Source organism: Lissotriton helveticus, chromosome 11, assembly GCF_964261635.1.
Source record: "Lissotriton helveticus chromosome 11, aLisHel1.1, whole genome shotgun sequence".
NCBI lineage: Eukaryota > Metazoa > Chordata > Amphibia > Caudata > Salamandridae > Lissotriton > Lissotriton helveticus.
Window position 1 is genome coordinate 236,359,513 of NC_136072.1, and position 14,210 is coordinate 236,373,722.

Below are 14,210 nucleotides of genomic sequence, written 5' to 3' on the forward strand. Positions count from 1 at the left end.
CACAATAGTAGCCAGCCGCTGTTCTTTGGGCAGGATGCCATTCTCCCGACATTCGTCGAACATGGGCTTAAGGCGCTTACTGAGGGCGTCTGGTTGCAGTTTGTAGAGCTCGATCGGGAGGCCATTCGGCCCCAGGGCCTTGCCCGGGCGTAAGTCTACGATTGCGCGCTGCAGTTCTGAGGGAGCGAGCGGGCTCTCAAGGGATTCTCTTTCCGTCTCTGACAAACAGGGCATGTGGATGTCCGCCAAGAGGGCCATAGAGTCCTCTTCCGGGCGGTCCGATACCCGGCTGTACACTTGCCTGTAGTGACGCGCGAATTCCGCCACTATCTCCCGGGGTTCTGTTACCGTCGTCCCCTCAGCCGTCAGGATTTCGGGGACCACTCTAGTGGCCTGTTGCTTTTTTTCCAGCCACGCTATTAGTTTCCCGGCCTTGTCGCCCTGGTCGTATATCCTGCCCATCGTGTGTCTGGCTGCCCTTTGAGCGTCTTGCGTGACTAGTTCTTTGTACTCAGCCGTTTTGAGCCTAAGCCTATGGTGAATAGCAGGCGCTCTAGTTGTACTCGCCTCCTTTTCTAGGGCCTCCAGGTCCGCTTCTACCGCAGTGACCTGGCGCTCTTTCTCCCTCCGCTTCCCGGCTATGTTCGACAGTGCCTCCCCCCTGATTACTGTTTTAAAGGCCTCCCAGAGGATGACCGGGGAGTCCACTGAACCCGCATTACTATCGAAGTACTGGGTAATCGCTTTTGTGAGCGCCTTCTTAGTCTCCTCCGATTTAAGGTGCCATGCGCTGATGGGCGCTATACAGCCCTCTCGCCGAGTCCCGAACGTGAAGTGGGCGAGCACAGGTGAATGGTCAGATATGCCGCGCGGTAAGTGCGTCGCGTCGTGTACCGTCATGTCTTGGGTTAGTTGGGTGAGGATGTGGTCCAGTCTGGAGAATGTGCCATGGGGACCGGAGAAGAAGGTGTATTGTTTGTCAGTCGGGTGCCGCAGCCGCCAGGCATCGGTAAGCCCGAAGGCTTCTAGAAAGGTGGATAGCCATTGCTGCCCTTGTGGTGTGTCTCTGGGAGGGTGTCTGTCTAAAGTGCCCGACGAAACAGCATTGTAGTCCCCCCCCAGCACGAGTCGACCATGAGGAAGAGAAAGCAGCAATTTGCCCAGATCAGCGTAAGATTGGGTTTGGAGGCCTGGCGGGATATAAACCGACAGTAGATTAAGGTGTTGCCCTTCCCACCTGCCGGACAGCACTGCAAAGCGGCCCAGCGGGTCTGACTCAGTGTTTGTGATATGAATGGGAAGTGACCGGCGTATCAAGATCCCCACCCCCCTGGAGCCGGACGTGAAGCCCGCATGCACTACAAGGGTGTATCCCAACCTATTGAGGGCCTGACATGTGTTTCCCAGGAGGTGAGTTTCCTGCAGCAGTACTGCGTCAGGTTGGTGCCTTCTAATGAACTGGAGGACTATGGTGCGTTTGAGTTTATCTCCAAGCCCATTTACATTCCAGCTAAGGATCTTGAGGTTTTTTTCCCAGCGTCTAGCCATAACCGTGACTATGTGAGGTAAACTGTGGCCGCCTTCCGGCGCTCGGGCCAAGTCCGACAGTAAGAACTACACATGACCATAAAACACTCCCCCTCCCCCAATTGCCCTCCCAACAGTAATATGTGAAGCAAACAGAATAATCGTGTGCGGAACATTGTTTCTCAATCCCTTTCCCGGCCCGTAGAACCCCCCCCCACAGTGAACTAGCCCCCCACCCTGCCCCCTGCTCCGTAGGCTTCGAACTACCCACAACCCCAATTAGCAGAGCGCCTGTCGTCCCCATCCCACCCCGGAGAGAGTAAACCACTTCCCCCCCGAGGAACTCTGGTAGTAGGCACGTGTGCCAGTCCCAACTCCAGCCGCCATTCCCGTGTCCCCGACATGTAAGTCCCTTTAGTCTATGGAAATGCGGCGTTCAGCCCAGTATTACATCAATCATGGGCAGGTGTGCCCGCACCCCAAAGCAGTGTAGGAGTCTTACCGCTGTTGACGCCAACGCAGTCATGGCCAAGTGGCGGGTAGGTACTGTTCGCTGCCTCACCGTGCTGCATTGTCTCGAGGGGAGTCCCAGCGAGGACTGTTGGATCTGGAGCGCCACGACCTTTGGCTCTGTTCGCCCCCTGCAGCTCCCCCGTCCGCCGACCCGGGGGAGGGGGCCCCAGGCTCCCTCCAGACGTCCCGATTCTGCGTTGTTGGTGTCTCCGTCGCCTGCTCGTCGAGCCACTCCTGGACCGCCTCCGGCGAGGTGAAGAAGCGGGATTTCCCTCCAAATATGATCTTGAGCTTCGCGGGAAAGAACATCATGTATTTGATTCCTCGCTCTCTGAGTGCTGCCTTCACCCCCATGAAAGAGCGGCGTTCCTGCTGGACCTGCAAGGTGAAGTCGGGGAAAAATCTGATGGTGGTCCCCTCATACTGCAGGTCCCCATGCTGTCTGGCCGCCTGGAGGATGGCATCCCGGTCGCGGTAATTCAGTATTTTTGCGATGATCGTGCGCGGCGGGGCGCCAGGCTTGGGCTTGGGGAGCAGGGCCCGGTGGGCCCTCTCGATGGTGAAAAACTTGGAGAGCCGCTTTGGCCGAAGATGGTTCAGGATGAGGTCCTCCAAGAACAGCTCAGTACTTTGCTTCTCCGAATCCTCCGGCACACCTACGACGCGAATGTTACTGCGCCTGGCCCTCCCTTCCTGGTCTTCGAGTCTCAGAGCCATTAGCCGGTGTCGGTGGACAAGTTCATTTACCCGGCCTTCCAGTTGCTTTGAGGAGGCCTGGAGCGTCGCTATGTCAGTTTCGTTGGCCTTGGATCTTTCGGTGGTCTTGCCCAGGTCCGTACGCAGCAGATTGACTTCAATCGTAACTTTGTCCATCTTGGATTCCAGAGTGGTGCCGAGCGTCTGTATTGCGGCCATTATGGACGTCAGGGAGGGTTCAGTTGCGTCCGAGGTGCTTCCTCCCTTTGCTCCCGACTGCGCGGGCCCTGTAGCCACCGCGTATTTGTCTAGTTTGTTCGTTTGGGTCTGGACTACCGCTTTGGGCCTCATGGTGGATCAAGACCCCGTCTCCTGTGGCCAACAGTCGGCGATGGTCACCCCTGTCCCGGGCCGGCGTGTATCGGTTGTGCCGGAGACTGTCCTTCACATCAGGGGGATCCCACAGCTCCTGCCTGGTGTAGACGTCCGGCCCACGTGTGTCACTCGGCAAATGAGTTTGGCCGTCCAGGTAGGCCGTGTCACGCAGTCAGTCCAAGAGCGTGCTGGGGAATGTAGTCCTCCACGGTAAGCTGCCCGGCTGGGCCCTGCAAGAACGCCCCCGGCGAGGCCTGAGGCCTGAGGCCCCCTCTCAGATGGCGGCAAGTGTGGAAGACTGGCCGTGAGCTGGGTTGGTGGGCTCCCCTTCACAGCGGCCGGCGCTTCGGCGCCTTTCCCGAATGCCCGGCGCTCACCTCCGGAATATGGACGAGGGTCGGTGTCACTTGGCAGCAAGCAGCGCTGCAGACTCAGGCTGTCGCGGCACCTGCGTCGGGCTCTCCGCCCCCCCTCAGTGCCCGTGTGCGGGAGCCATGCTCGGCCAGGCGGCGTCCAGCTCGAGGCCACCCCCCTCTGTAGTAACGGGGATTAGGCCCGATTCCGGCCGCCGAGGTGTAGGCCGCAAGCCGGGGCCTCGATTTTGGGCAGCCCCGAGTCCGGGCTCCAGCCGCCACCACAAGCCCGCCCGCGAGACGAACGCTGCGGCGTTTCGCCTCTGCGGGGAGTGCGCTCTCCGTTCAAGAAGCGGATCAGCCGCGGAACTGGTCTGGGGGCCGGTGCGCTTATCCGAGGGCGCTCCGGCCAGGATTTAAATGCGGATTTCTTCGGGGACAGCAGTCGTCCCGGCGGAGCTACGGAACTAGGCGGCCATCTTCGTTGGCGCCTGGCCACGCCCCCTGGAATTAACTTCTTAATGGCATCCTCTGTATCTGTCTTGGTGGGGTCGTTTGGACACCATCAAGATGATGTTAACGGCCATAGTTCTATACACAATTTAAAATATTCCAGTCCCAATCACAACCAAACTATTTAATAAAGTTAATTCCATTTTATCCTCTTTTTTATGGAGTAATAAAAAGCCTAGAATGCCCCTGCTAAAATTAACTCGCCCCAAATCAGAAGGAGGAGTCAATTTTTCAGATTTCCAAGCCTATCAGAAAGCTTTCCTACTACGTCAGGCTTCTCTATGGTTGCTTGACTCTACAGACGATTGCCCTCTCTGGACTTCAACGGAACGTTCCTTTTTAGTTCCCCACTATTTCTGTGAATATCTCTCCTTCTCTCGTAAACCACAATCCATTTCAACTCCCATAATAAAATATACTTCCAAACTACTCGACTTATCTTCACACTCCATCCATGACTCTAGAGACTCCTTTTTAAAATCAACGATTTGGCATAATACAAAGTTGTTAATTCAAAATAAACCCTTATATTGGAAGACCTTGGAGACAAAGAGGCCTAATATGGATTTATCAGTTGTTCTCAGAGTCAGAATTGATACCTTTTTCTACACTCAAGCAGCTATTCAACTTACCATCCTCCTTTATCAACAAATATAACTTACTTAAACAAACTGGGCTGCAATCTCCTTCCCATCCTCCCATCACACTAAACACTTCTAATAATCCAGATCTACCCTCCTGCCTTCAGACCTTATTAATGACCTCACCCATGGCTTCAACTGTATACAGATACTTACAAGGCAGTGACACCAATAGACAGAAGACAAAAATTGAGGATGCGTGGGAACACAACTTTAATATATGTTGGTCTTTATTACTTGGAAAGGAATATGGACCAAATTGCGCAAAGCTTCTAGAGCAGCAAACATTACCCAAACACTATTTTTTTGTATATAATAGGTTATTATTCACACCAGCTACCCTTTCTACACACTTTTCATCTACCCCTGACACATGCTGGACATGCTCTTTTCCCCAATGCTGACCTATTCCACGTGTTATTTAATTGCCCACTTGTACGAACCTTCTGGGAACAAGTATGGTCTCAAATCAATTTAATTTATGATACTAAATTCCCTTTTTCTTTCACTCACATCTTCTTGGGTAGTCTCTCCCCTATTTGGGATGATGTTCATCTCAATATCAAAATCATTGACTTATTATTGGTGGTTGCATTTCAACAAATCACTGTTTATTGGAAAGACTTTTCGAAAATTTCATATAGGGCTTGGTGGTATACCGTATGTCATAATCACAGGTTAGATACTGTTTTTGTAAACCCTCTTCATATGGCCACGAAGCGTGCTGCTTGTTTGATCTCACCAGTATCAAACTGGGCAACCCTAAGCCTAGCAATATCCTTTGTTTGACTTAGCGGTAATGCTCCAATTAAATAAGGTTGTTATGTGCCTTGAGTGTGAGGAGCTAATTAAATATTGGAGTGAAAATGTGCTAAAACTTTTGTTGCCCTGTTTAAAAGATTGAAATCACAAGTGACACTTTAAAATAATTTAAATGGCAGTAAAGATAAAGGGAGTTCTCAAACTTCATGCATAATTAATGAGTTCTAACAAGTTGAACAGGGTGATTCTATGTCGTTGATTACCCATTGAGGTGGTCACCATTACTGCCCACGAATAAGATTTTAAAGAGCCGTGCTTTGAAGTCTTGCATCTTTGCCAAAAGTTTAGAATGTATCTATAGTTCTAGGGAACAGCAGCGGTCCCTGCAGGTAAGAGTGGTGGGGTGGGGGTGGGGGGATAAGGTGGAATTCAAGAGACCACCATGAGGGAAAATTAAATAAATAATTAATTGACCTCATCGTCTGTTGAAATCTCCCCCCGCCCGGCCCCACCACTCTTACCTGCACAGACCGCGGCTGCTGGGGAATACCTCACGGCTGTAAGTTAGTGAAGGGATGTCCTTGGCTTTCATTGTTTGACTGATGGGTCGCTCGTAATAGTAGCTATTTTCAGCAAAGCATACATTGAGTTGTTTGCCTTGGGTTTAAGGTCCCTATGCTGTTTTGTTAACCTTCCAGTACTTTGGAATGAGACTGTTACATATTTCTAAAAATAGCCATTGCAATCTGTTCATTATTTAATAACCAGCTAGTTTTCCCTAGTTTCTGTTTGTTAAAAAGGAACACATTGTATTTTCTGGGATTCATTTTTAGATGGTTGTCAGGGCAACAACATTTTAACCCTCTAAAGGATTGTTGCAGTCCTATGCTGGTGTAGTCGAACAACATCGTATCATCTATGAACATGAACATTTGAATTGAACCTCACTGGTTTTTGGTAGGCAAGCTCTTGAGTTGCCCAGCGCTTTAACGATGTCTGAATTATAGAGATTAAATCAAATCAGGGCTAAAACACATCCATGCTTAAGACCTCTGTTGGTGTAGATTTGTTTGAGAGGGAGGTGTTATCACAAAGCTTTACCTGGATCCAAGTATCTGTGTATTGTGATTTTATAACTTTTAACACTGTTTGATCAATGCCCCAGGATTCAATTTTATGCCAGAGTTTATTTTGGTGACTACTGTCAATGACAGTTTTGAAGTCTATATAGCAGGTTATTTACTTTCCAGTACCAGTCAGTAGTGGCTGGTACCGGACGGGGGTGGTGAGACGGGGTTTGTGGGGGGCTTGGGGAGGTTCATTAATAAATAAATATACACTTACCTTAGAATGGCCAGAAAGCTGGCTGCAGCCTCCTTTGGTCCTTTTGCTTCTTCCTCTGTAGTCCGGCCAGTAGCTGGAAGCACCCAGCACACAGGCTCCTCTGAGCCAATCATAACCATACGTTATTAATTTTATTTTTCCATGTTGCCCAGTGGGGAAACGCTCCTCCGCCTTAGCGGAGGAGCCGCCACTGCTACCAGTTCAACCTTTGACTTAAAATAATGGGCTCCAACGCCAAGCTAACTCTGCTTCTTCTTAGGAGACAGATCTTTGTCACCATTTTGTAATGGAAGCTTAATCAAATCAGGTCAATCAACGCCATAATTACCAATGGGTTTAATTGCAAAAACCAGTCTGATACCAGAGGATAAGATCTTGTTCTTCTGCAAATATTATATCATTAGCAAATAAGGTCGCATAGAATTTGGCTTCTGTGTCTAGTACTGAGGGGGTGCATCCAAGGCACCCAATAGTTGATGTCTGTGTTGTACATTGAGGCTAGGAACACATATGGACCTGGAGCACCCTCAGATCTGGATTTCGTAATACATAATGCTACTGATTTTGATATACATTATTATAACCAAAACAGTGATTCAGCACCCCAATAAGTTAAGACATTAGTGTAATTTACAGACATAAGCAACGTAAACAGAGGCACATGACTTCGGCAGGTTCTTTTGTCTTGGTTTCGTTATTGAAAAATCTTCTTAGAAACGACCATAGCCAACACGTTTCGACCCAGAAGGTCTTTTTCAGGGCAGTCACACTAGTAGCAGTGATTTTTAAATTATTTTCTTTGTTTTTTCTGCGCTTCTACTTGATCCCTCTCTCTAAGATGGCAATACCAGTTGGACCTTATATATTTATTCTTATATTTTTTTCTTTTTTTTCTTTTCAAGTACAACAGCGATGTAAATGTGACTTGTAAGATTGTTTCGTACGTTGTCTAACAAATTTCCATAAGCCTAGATTTTCTGTGAATCCTTAGATTCGCAGATGAACAAAGGAACATTCAATCCCTCTGTTTTACTTCCCATACAAGAATAAAGTTAATGTGGAATTCAAGGTTCTCCTCCCACTGGGGTTCTACTTTCAGTCTGTATCTACTTTTTTCTTGTCGGTCTCATAAAGCTCCTTTTCTATCTAAGTTCCATTCTGAAACATAGTTTTTGGGGCTTACTTAAGGTGGGCTTCCATCGTTTGCTGACTCCCCTGGGTGCTTAAGTAAAGAGGCTGTGACCTTAGACCACACTCATTTCTGGTTTGTTTATGAGTTAAGGGAATCTTGCGATAGGGTCACATGCGCGTCCTTTTCCAGCCTTTTAATTTCTGAGAATAGGTTGTACCTCATTTTAACCTATTCAATTTTGGGATGCCAGAGGGATCACCTAGGAACCATGCCCTGTTGGCCTTGCCCACGTTCAAAGACAGGATTACTGATTGAACAAAATGGTTGGTTTCATAATGTGCAGGAACTTTGCAATCCTTCATATAGCTGAAATCTGACAAATGTATAGCCCAGATCTGCTGCTCTGTGTTTTGTAACTCTGGCGTTGAGGCTGCTGGGGCCAAAAAGGTGCAATGTACTGCTTAAATCATCACCCTGGGTTGAACCTTTTTGTGGCTGTCATGGTACTTCAGGAATGCCCAACAAGGACTCCAGATGTTGCAAATGTCATTGATCGAGTTTCTATGAAACATATTCAAATTAAAAGTGACAGTCCTTCCTGCACAGCAAGGCTTAGAGGCATATTCTTCTTTGGAAGTAACAAGGAGAAATAAAGATATTCCACCTCATTATGCCTGCATTAGGGAGGTGTAGCTTTTTGACACATTCCTGGGTTTACTAGGTTTAGTAAGTCTGGAAATGCACCAAAATCCATGGGTGGATGTGTGGGAAAGTACATGCTCCTACCATGAAACGCCTTCCCAAAGCAAGGTAATGAAAGGCAGTACTATGTGCTGCTTTGCATGACTTTGTATTTACTAAACTACACAAAGCCATGCAAAGTGGCTTTGTATGGCTTAGTAAATACCCAAAATGATTTTGCATTGTGTGCCACACAAATGATGCAATCCCGACGCTAAATCATAGTAAATCTACCTCTAAGTGTGGTTGAAATATAAGTTGATAGACAGCTACTTGGGTGATCCCTTTTCTCACTGCTGGAGTATGGGCTAGGTAGATCCACTAATGAGTTCTGGGTCTATATACCAAGACCCAGATATAATAAGCCTTTGTAGTGCACTTGCGTCACGCACGGCAACACAAAGTCTTAAGTAAGATTTACAAAGCCACGCAAGGGGCGATTTGCGCCGCCTTGCGTGACTTTGTAAAAAAATGTAATGCAATGCAGATGGCTTGCAATTCATTGCGTTACATTTCGTAGTAATAGGCGTTCCATGGCGTATGGACGTTACCGTGCATCTACTATGGACTTTTACACAATCCCAGATTTACTGAAATCAGTAAACATGGATTGCACAAAAATGGTATGCCACTGCGTCCATGGTGTAACAAGGAGAAATATGTTTACATCTCCTTGGTACTTCCTCGGAGTAATGAAGATTACCGGCAAGTAACCGGGGCATTACCTCCCCGTAAGTCTGCCTCGCCACCTGAGATACAGAGTAGCTCACTCTGCAACTCATGTGGCGGGGAAGACAATACTCGGAGTAATGAAGATTACCGGTAAGTAACTGGGGCATTCTGCATCACACACAGAAAGAGGAATATGCCTCTTCGGATTGTTTGGTACAGGAAGATATCCCTTCTTGCACAAAATACAATCCTGCTTGTACAAATGTGCTTGCTTTGCCGCTAAGTAGCCTAAAGTGTGCTGAAGAGTGCCGTACCTTAGTAGATTTGGCACTTTTCAGCTTTCTCACATTCACACAATCTATCACTGCAGCTTTGCTGGCTGCCTTGTCTTGCATGAAATTTTGATGAATATGCCCCTTACTTCCTTATCAGCCTTGGTAATTGCTGAGGCAATTGCCTGTAGAAGGTCCATTTGGACTTCTATTATGTGGGGGTTGGTGAAAATGCAGCAATGATTAGTTCAAGTGATTTTCTCAGCTTTACCAGCAAATAATAAGACCTTGAATGATAAAAGGAGCCACTCAGCGGCAGCCGGCACAGGTAAGAGCAATGGGCCAGGCGGGGGCGGGGTGGTAGGGGGTAAGTTGACAGATGACCGAATAGGTATAATTAAATAAATAATACCGACTTCGTCATCTGTAGGCCCCCCGACCGCTCCCCGCCTTCTTTACTTGTGCCAGCCACTGCTGGAGCTGCTAGGTGACTAAGGCTCGACCTGTCACCTGACACAAGGGACAGGCTCTGTGGGTTCATTGCTTGGGGTGTAAGTTCCCCTGCACAGGTTTTCAGAAGAATGGATAGAACTGTTTAGCAGTATGTCAGCTGAGTCTTCTGTAGCAACTAGTACACCATCTTGGGATGCCATGGTTGGCTTTTGGAAACGCCTGAATACCACTTGAACCACTGACCAGTGATCAAAAGAAGAGCTTTCCCACATGACGGTGTTGCTATCAATTAACGAAGAATAGCTTTTCCCAAGGGCTTTTTTTGGCAGAATGATAGAACCACGAGTGGATAAACCACACGTGCTTCTACAACGCAACCTAAACAACAAATGCGTCTTAATCACTTATGCCTTTACCATGTAATTTCGTGGTAAACTCATGAATGGTAAAGGGGTATGCGTGGCTAAGGTCGCATCCCCTTTCCCCCATCCTATGCTATAAACTCCCCACCCTGAGGTCCAAATACCCCTACTCCCAACCCCCACCCTGTCCATAACCCTTAAACACTACCTCAACCCACTCCCTTGCCCTGTCCCTACAACTACCCCAACCGCTTACACTGCCCTAAGGCAAACCCCTATTTTAAGAAACTACCCTGACCCCCTCAGCCCTAAAAACTACCCCGACTACACATTCCGCTCCCCCTGCCCTGAGGCCTAAAACACTGTCCCTTAACCTGACCCAGCCCAGCCCAATGGGTCAGGAATTAATAAATGTTTTCTCTTGCTGCTGTGACTTTTGTTGTAGCCAGTGACCAAGGGTAGAGTGCGCCCGAAACGTGTTTGGCCTCTCCTCATTAACTGAAAGAGTGAACATGATGTGCTGGCAGCCCACATTAAAAGCATGGAGAAAACTTTCTTGTGTTTTGGCGTTCTGGGGGTGCCCTGGGCGGCACCATTTAAGGCATCCCGAGGCGAGGATCGGGGCAGGCAGTTGGGGGGCTGACTGCTTTCTGCCCTACACCGGGATGCCTCGAGTTAAACATTTTGGGGGGGTTTGCCTGGTGACAGGTACCCCAGCAGGGACGGAGCGCTATGTGGTGCCCTGGCATATGTGGAACTGCGGGTATTGCCCAAACCTCAGAGTGATGGAGGCAAAGTTATGCCCTGGATTCCCTTGGTTGAGGGCGTGGGTATTAGATATGGAAAAGAGGCCTGGTGGCACTATTGCATTCCAAAGTGTTGCACTGTAATGGGTGGAGAAAACTGTTGTATTGCTTGAACAATCTTTGAGCTGTTTTGCTGATTTTATATAATGTATTATCTTAACAATAATAGCTTTGGCTGATCTTACAAGTGCATTCTTAAGTGTTGTGCTGTAATGGGTGGAGACAATTGTTTTATAGCTTGCACAATCCTTGAGCTGGTTGCTGATCCTACATCCTGAATTTTCAGAACAATAATGTCTTTGGCTGATCTGACGTCTTGTAGTCTCCAAAAAATAATGCATGCTTAACTATGGTTATCATTACCCACTGATGGGATGTGAATAAAAGGCTACACCCTTGGCTAAATCACACTAATTGCATTTGTCTATCTCCTTGAGAATAATTTCAGTGGCGGGAAGGGAGCTGCACATTGTGAGTGCACTAATATCCTTTGCCGTCCCCTCCCCAACCCACACCCACATCCTGCTCATCCGCATCCGCCCCTCCTGCAAAAGCATCGTAGTCTGGTACCTTCAAGGCACCATAATCTGTTTAAAAGAAAACTCTGTCTTCATGTTTTAGTTGAATCTGAAGTAGTACTTATTAAAAATATCAAGCCTGGGATTCACAGGATAATTGAACAATGGTGGGCCCAGGGGGAAGCAAAGTCGCAGACTAGTCTTCCCCCGGGGTCTTTAAGACAGGAAGGACTAGGCTGGGGTTACGTTGTGGGGTTAGGGAGGGGTATAAGAATGCAGGGGAGGAAGGCAACTTCCTCTTCCTGCATTCCTGCACCATCGGACGGGATAAGGTTAATTAAGGACCACCCACCCACCCTACAGTTTATTGGGGTGAAGGAGCTGGGTAGGCAGAGCGTGCCAGTTTAGGACAGGTTTCAGGGGTTGGCAGTACTTTGGAAGGGTGGGGGAGTGATCCAGCGGCCTATAGAAAATATATCATAAACAACGCTACCCAACTTCATAACCTATAAGCAAAATTCTATACTAAACTATGGACCCATTTATAAACCTGACATATTTTGGGCCTACTGAATCAGGTGGTCGGATTAAATCTATATACACCTAATTTACAAACTATATACAATATTAAACATTAGCGGAAAGAATATTGTCATTATAACAAATCCTAACTATTTAAACGACCACCATTGGCGATGTGATCTAGCTCATAGTAACCTACACTTCTGAATAATCAAGACCAGCTTGTTTGTCAAAAGTAAGATTTTATTTACTAAATTATGGTATTTCAATTGATAATTTTATAAAAGTAATTTATTAGCATTGAAGCAAGCATGATTGTAAAGAAACGTGAGAAAAATACAATTTAAGCAAGTGAATCAAAGTTAATGTAAGTATTTAAAGTTTAGCATTTCTAAAACCTAAGTCCCTAACTGAGCTAAATAGATAGAAATTAAAGTAAAGTTCTTTGAGGATTCTTACGTGCTCCACGCAATGTCCGACAGCACTTCACCCTCATCGGAAAGTCAGAAAGCAGCAGCCAGCCCATCCCTAGGGGCATGACTTTTTATACCTTTCTACACTAACTAAACTACGCAAAGGAAAGTTTTCAGAAATCTTCGACGTCCCATTGGCTGAGAGTGACAAGTGACATGTCACCCAGTTTTCAAAAGTTCCATTAGGTCACGTTTCTTAAAGACCATTGTCTTTTCCGAATGCAACCAAGAGCTTCCTAGGTTTGCAACAAATGTACAATAATGTTCTCACTGCTTCCAATTGACTTCCGCGGATGCCAAGTTAAGAGCTGACAAAATGTTCTTTTTCGACCTTGGCCACGTCCGACAGAATGATGATAGCACGTCAGTTTTTGCTTTGTGAATGCAGCTTTCGACGAACACTTTATTTCAGAATGGGCGTCTCGTGACTTTTGCAGAAGTAAATTTCAGCTTTTAGCAACTCGAGCAAACTAGGCCCAAAAGCAGGCAACTTATGCTTTCTAGTATAAAACAAACACAAGAAAAGTATTAATGTAAGAAATAATGTAGATTCTGTATCCACCCCAGGATTTACTAATTAATTAACCCACCCGATTAATCAAATGTTACCTAGCAAATGCAAACAAATAAAGCAGCGTTTATATCTACCAGTCTTCATTAATCCATGAGACTTATGTGCACCTAGAATAGTAGAAATGACATCACACAGACAAGGAAAAGCAAAACAAGCACATGCTTCTTTTAAGTTTGCAGCAGTTAGTAGTGACAAAAACGAAAACAATAAATTATTTTATTATTTTGCACGAACAAAAAGATGCAACAATTATGCACGTTTATGAGCACACATGTTAGTCCCCCCATGTGTAAAGTTTAATCTAAGTTGTATTAGCACGACATATCACAAATCATTAATATTATTATTCATGTTATGGAAATGTGACTTCACGAGTTTAAACAAAATTTTGTTTTCTATCTCGCTCCATCAACTCCCTCATCTGGTGATTAACAAATCACCACACCAGCACCCAAAATTTTGGTAATTTAAACTTGCGAGAAATTGATTCAAATTCATTTGTATCAGTAATCCTAAAAGTCTGTTTCTGCATAATCTTTGGAATTAGCATAACGCTCTCTATGTAACTCCTGTAATTCGATCTCCCTTTCTTCTTCTTTTCTAAGTTTATAGATTCTTTTCTTCTCTTTCAACTGCTTCTTTCTTTTATGTAACAAACAACCTATTTTGGTCAAAATAAAAATGAATACTATTATAATCAAAGGTGCCAAAATCTTGCCAAGAATTGAACTTCCAATATCATGAAACCAATTTTTAATTGCTTGGAACCTTTTTGAAAGTTTCCCTGTAAAATCATCTTCTTCTAAAGGAATTATCTCTGAATGCATTTGTGTAATATTCTTGATGTACATTTCAATATTCTTACTTTCGTCAGGTATATATGTGCAACAATGTTGTACATGTAAAATGCCACAGACTCCTCCCTCTTTTGCTAGGAGTATGTCTAAAGCAAGGCGATCTT